The sequence below is a fragment of the Lolium rigidum genome, chromosome 6 (genome assembly GCF_022539505.1).
Source record: "Lolium rigidum isolate FL_2022 chromosome 6, APGP_CSIRO_Lrig_0.1, whole genome shotgun sequence".
NCBI classification, from domain to species: domain Eukaryota; kingdom Viridiplantae; phylum Streptophyta; class Magnoliopsida; order Poales; family Poaceae; genus Lolium; species Lolium rigidum.
In genome coordinates, this window is record NC_061513.1 from 173,951,534 (window position 1) to 173,957,719 (window position 6,186).

The following is a 6,186-nucleotide window of genomic DNA, read 5'->3' on the forward strand; positions in this document are numbered from 1 at the left end:
ACCATATTTTCCTCTCTCATAATAATATCCAGTAGCATCATGAGCAAACTCAATAATATAATATCAAATGAAACATTCTTATCATGAGTCTCATGCATAAAATTATTACTCTCCACATAAGCATAATCAATTTTATTAGTTGTAGTGGGAGCAAATTCAACAAAGTAGCTATCATTATTATTCTCATCAAGTGTAGGAGGCATAGTATAATCACAACAAAATTTACTCTCCATAGTAGGTGGCACCAAAAGACCACTATCATTATAATCATCATAAATAGGAGGCAAAGTATCATCAAAGAAAATTTTCTCCTCAATGCTTGGGGGACTAAAAATATCATGCTCATCAAAACCAACTTCCCCAAGCTTAGAATTTTCCATATCATTAGCAAAAATGATATTCAAAGTATTCATGCTAATATGTTCCATGGGTTTTTTAATTTTCGGATCAAACCATCCATGTCTTAAATCAGGAAATAGAATAAGAAGCTCATTGTTGTCCATTATGCCAAACTAGTGTAAACAAGAAACAAAAAGATGCAATTGCAGGATCTAAAGGAAATAGCTTCGAACACTCACACAATGGCGCCGTAAAAGTACTTTACCCGGGACCGGAGTATGAATGCCTTTTACCTTTCCTCCCCAGCAACGGCGCTGTAAAAGTGCTTGATGTCTACGGGTGCTTCTATTCTTGTAGACAGATGTTGGGCCTCCAAGAGCAGCGGTTTGTAGAACAGCAAAGCAAGTTTCCCTTAAGTGGATCAGCCAAGGTTTATCGAACTCGGGGAGGAAGAGGTCAAAGATATCCCTCTCATGCAACCCTCGCAACCACAAAGCAAGAAGTCTCTTGTGTCCCCAACACACCTAATAGGTGCACTAGTTCGGCGAAGAGATAGTGAAATACAGTGTGATATGAATAAATGCGAGCAGTAGCGAGCGGCACCAAAAAGTGCTTTGCTGTCCAGGACTGGTGTGTGGTTGATGGTGCTAATATTGCAGGAAGTAAAGATGCAATGAAACAAGTAAACAAACAACGATAGCAGTATTTAGGAACAAGGCCTAGGGATCATACTTTCACTAGTGGACACTCTCAACATTGATCACATAACAGAATAAATAGATAGATGCTAGACTCTACACCCTCTTGTTGGATGATGAACACCACTAACTGTGTAGGATTACACGAACCCTCAATGCCGGAGTTAACAAGCTCCACAATATTCAATGTTCATATTTAAATAACCTTAGAGTGCATGACAGATCAACATAACCAAACCAAGTACTAACATAGCATGTACACTGTCACCTTCACACTACGAAAGGAGGAATAGATCACATCAATACTATCATAGCAATAGTTAACTTCATAATCTACAAGAGATCACAATCATAGCCCACGCCAAGTACTACACGATGCACACACTCGTCACCATTACACCGTGCAGGAGGAATAAACTACTTTAATAACATCACTAGAGTAGCACATGGATATATTGTGATACAAAACACATTGCAATCATAAAGGGATATAAATAAGCACTTCACTATGCCATTCATAACAGTGAATAAGTATTCCGTGAAATATAGCCTAAGAGACCCACACGGTGCACACACTATCACCTTTACACACGTGGGACAAGGAGTCTCCGGAGATCACATAAGTAAAACCCACTTGACTAGCATAATGACATCTAGATTACAAGCATCATCATATGAATCTCAATCATGTAAGGCAGCTCATGAGATTATTGTATTGAAGCACATAGGAGAGAGATTAACCACATAGCTACCGGTACGAGCCCCGAGCCTCGATGGAGAACTACTCCCTCCTCATGGGAGACAGCAGCGTTGATGGAGATGGCGGTGGTGTCGATGGAGGAGCCTTCCGGGGGCACTTCCCCGTCCCGGCGGCGTGCCGGAACGGAGACTCCTGTCCCCCGCATCTTGGCTTCGCGATGGCGGCGGCTCCGGAAGGTTTTCTCGGTTTCGTCGAACGTGTCGTGGTTTTCGCGACGGAGGCTTTAAATAGGCGAAAGGGCAAGGTCGAGGGGGTCCGGGGCCACCAGACACTAGGGCGGCGCGCCCCCTCCCGGGCCGCGCCGCCACCATGTGTGGGCCCCCGTGGCCCCTCTCCGACGGTTCTCGGGTGTTCTGGAAGCTCCCGGGGATTCTAAGATCTTCGATGTTGATTTCGTCCGATTCCGAGAATATTTCCTTACTAGGATTTCTGAAACCAAAAACAGCAGAAAATAGGAACTGGCCCTTCGGCATCTCGTCAATAGGTTAGTTCCGGAAAACGCATAATAATGACATAAAGTATGCATAAAACATGTAGATATCATCAATAATGTGGCATGGAACATAAGAAATTATCGATACGTCGGAGACGTATCAGCATCCCCAAGCTTAGTTCCTATTCGTCCCGAGCAGGTAAACGATAACAAAGATAATTTCTGGAGTGACATGCCATCATAACCTTGATCATACTATTGTAAACATATGTAATGAATGCAGCGATCAAAACAATGGTAATGACATGAGTAAACAAATGAATCATAAAGCAAAGACTTTTCATGAATAGTACTTTCAAGACAAGCATCAATAAGTCTTGCATAAGAGTTAACTCATAAAGCAATAAATTCATAGTAAAGGCATTGAAGCAACACAAAGGAAGATTAAGTTTCAGCGGTTGCTTTCAACTTATAACATGTATATCTCATGGATATTGTCAACATAGAGTAATATAACAAATGCAATATGCAAGTATGTAGGAATCAATGCACAGTTCACACAAGTGTTTGCTTCTTGAGGTGGAGAGAGATAGGTGAACCGACTCAACATAAAAGTAAAAGAAAGGTCCTTCAAAGAGGAAAGCATCGATTGCTATATTTGTGCTAGAGCTTTTATTTTGAAAACATGAAACAATTTTGTCAACGGTAGTAATAAAGCATATGTATCATGTAAATTATATCTTACAAGTTGCAAGCCTCATGCATAGTATACTAATAGTGCCCGCACCTTGTCCTAATTAGCTTGGACTACCGGGATCATCGCAATACACATGTTTTAACCAAGTGTCACAAAGGGGTACCTCCATGCCGCCTATACAAAGGTCTAAGGAGAAAGCTCGCATTTTGGATTTCTTGCTTTTGATTATTCTCAACTTAGACATACATACCGGGACAACATAGACAACAGATAATGGACTCCTCTTTAATGCATAAGCATGTAGCAACAATTAGTGTTCTCATATGAGATTGAGGATATATGTCCAAAACCGAAACTTCCACCATGATTCATGGCTTTAGTTAGCGGCCCAATGTTCTTCTCTAACAATATGCATGCTCTAACCATTAAAGTGGTAGATCTCCCTTACTTCGGACAAGACGGACATGCATAGCAACTCACATGATATTCAACAAAGAGTAGTTGATGGCGTCCCCGTAAAACATGGTTATCGCACAACAAGCAACTTAATAAGAGATAAAGTGCATAAGTACATATTCAATACCACAATAGTTTTTAAGCTATTTGTCCCATGAGCTATATATTGCAAAGGTAAAGAATGGAAATTTTTAAAGGTAGCACTCAAGCAATTTACTTTGGAATGGCGGAGAAATACCATGTAGTAGGTAGGTATGGTGGACACAATTGGCATAGTGGTTGGCTCAAGGATTTTGGATGCATGAGAAGTATTCCTCTCGATACAAGGTTTAGGCTAGCAAGGTTATTTGAAACAAACACAAGGATGAACCGGTGCAGCAAAACTCACATAAAAGACATATTGTAAACATTATAAGACTCTACACCGTCTTCCTTGTTGTTCAAAACTCAATACTAGAAATTATCTAGACTTTAGAGAGACCAAATATGCAAACCAAATTTAGCAAGCTCTAGGTGTTTCTTCATTAATGGGTGCAAAGTATATGATGCAAGAGCTTAAACATGAGCACAACAATTGCCAAGTATCAAATTATTCAAGACATTTTAGAATTACTACATGTAGCATTTCCCGTTTCCAACCATATAACAATTAACGAAGCAGATTCAACCTTCGCCATGAACACTAAAAGATAAAGCGAAGAACACAAGTGTTCATATGAACCAGCGGAGCGTGTCTCTCTCCCACACAAGCATGTATTTATTCAGAGAATGAAAATAAGAAAACGAAATAAAAGCACACAGACGCTCCAAGTAAAGCACATAAGATGTGACTGAATAAAAATATAGTTTCAAGAGAAGAAACCTGATAATTTGTCGATGAAGAAGGGGATGCCTTGGGCATCCCCAAGCTTAGATGCTTGAGTCTTCTTGAAATATGCAGGGATGAACCACCGGGGCATCCCCAAGCTTAGACTTTTCACTCTTCTTGATCGTAGTATATCATTCTCCTCTCTTGACCCTTGAAAACTTCCTTCACACCAAACTCGAAACAAACTCATTAGAGGGTTAGTGCATAATCAAAAATTCACATGTTCAGAGGTGACACAATCATTCTTAACACTTCTGGACATTGCACAAAGCTACTGGAAGGTAATGGAACAAAGAAATCCATCCAACACAGCGAAAGAGGCAATGCGAAATAAAAGGCAGAATCTGTCAAAACAGAATAGTCCGTAAAGACGAATTTTATTGAGGCACCAGACTTGCTTAAATGAAAATGCTCAAATTGAATGAAAGTTGCGTACATATCTGAGGATCACTCACGTAAACTGGCATAATTTTCTGAGTTAACTACATAGAATTAGGCCCAGATTCGTGACAGCAAGAAATCTGTTTCTGCGCAGTAATCCAAATCTAGTATGAACCTTACTGTCAAAGACTTTACTTGGCACAACAATGCGACAAAACTAAGATAAGGAGAGGTTGCTACAGTAGTAACAACTTCCAAGACACAAATATAAAATAGAGGTACTGTAGCAAAATAAACACATGGGTTATCTCCCAAGAAGTTCTTTCTTTATAGCCATTAAGATGGGCTCAGCAGTTTTAATGATGCACTCGCAAGAAATAGTAGTTGAAGCAAAAGAGAGCATCAAGAGGCAAATTCAAAACACATTTAAGTCTAACATGCTTCCTATGTATAGGAATCTTGTAAATAAACAAGTTCATGAAGAGCAAAGTGACAAGCATAGGAAGATAAAACAAGTGTAGCTTCAAAAATTTCAGCACATAGAGAGGTGTTTTAGTAACATGAAAATTTCTACAACCATATTTTCCTCTCTCATAATAATATCCAGTAGCATCATGAGCAAACTCAATAATATAATATCAAATGAAACATTCTTATCATGAGTCTCATGCATAAAATTATTACTCTCCACATAAGCATAATCAATTTTATTAGTTGTAGTGGGAGCAAATTCAACAAAGTAGCTATCATTATTATTCTCATCAAGTGTAGGAGGCATAGTATAATCACAACAAAATTTACTCTCCATAGTAGGTGGCACCAAAAGACCACTATCATTATAATCATCATAAATAGGAGGCAAAGTATCATCAAAGAAAATTTTCTCCTCAATGCTTGGGGGACTAAAAATATCATGCTCATCAAAACCAGCTTCCCCAAGCTTAGAATTTTCCATATCATTAGCAAAAATGATATTCAAAGTATTCATGCTAATATGTTCCATGGGTTTTTTAATTTTCGGATCAAACCATCCATGTCTTAAATCAGGAAATAGAATAAGAAGCTCATTGTTGTCCATTATGCCAAACTAGTGTAAACAAGAAACAAAAAGATGCAATTGCAGGATCTAAAGGAAATAGCTTCGAACACTCACACAATGGCGCCAGAAAAGTACTTTACCTGGGACCGGAGTATGAATGCCTTTTACCTTTCCTCCCCGGCAACGGCGCCAGAAAAGTGCTTGATGTCTACGGGTGCTTCTATTCTTGTAGACAGTGTTGGGCCTCCAAGAGCAGCGGTTTGTAGAACAGCAGCAAGTTTCCCTTAAGTGGATCAGCCAAGGTTTATCGAACTCAGGGAGGAAGAGGTCAAAGATATCCCTCTCATGCAACCCTGCAACCACAAAGCAAGAAGTCTCTTGTGTCCCCAACACACCTAATAGGTGCACTAGTTCGGCGAAGAGATAGTGAAATACAGGTGATATGAATAAATGCGAGCAGTAGCAGCGGCACCAAAAAAGTGCTTTGCTGTCCAGGACTGGTGTGTGGTTGATGG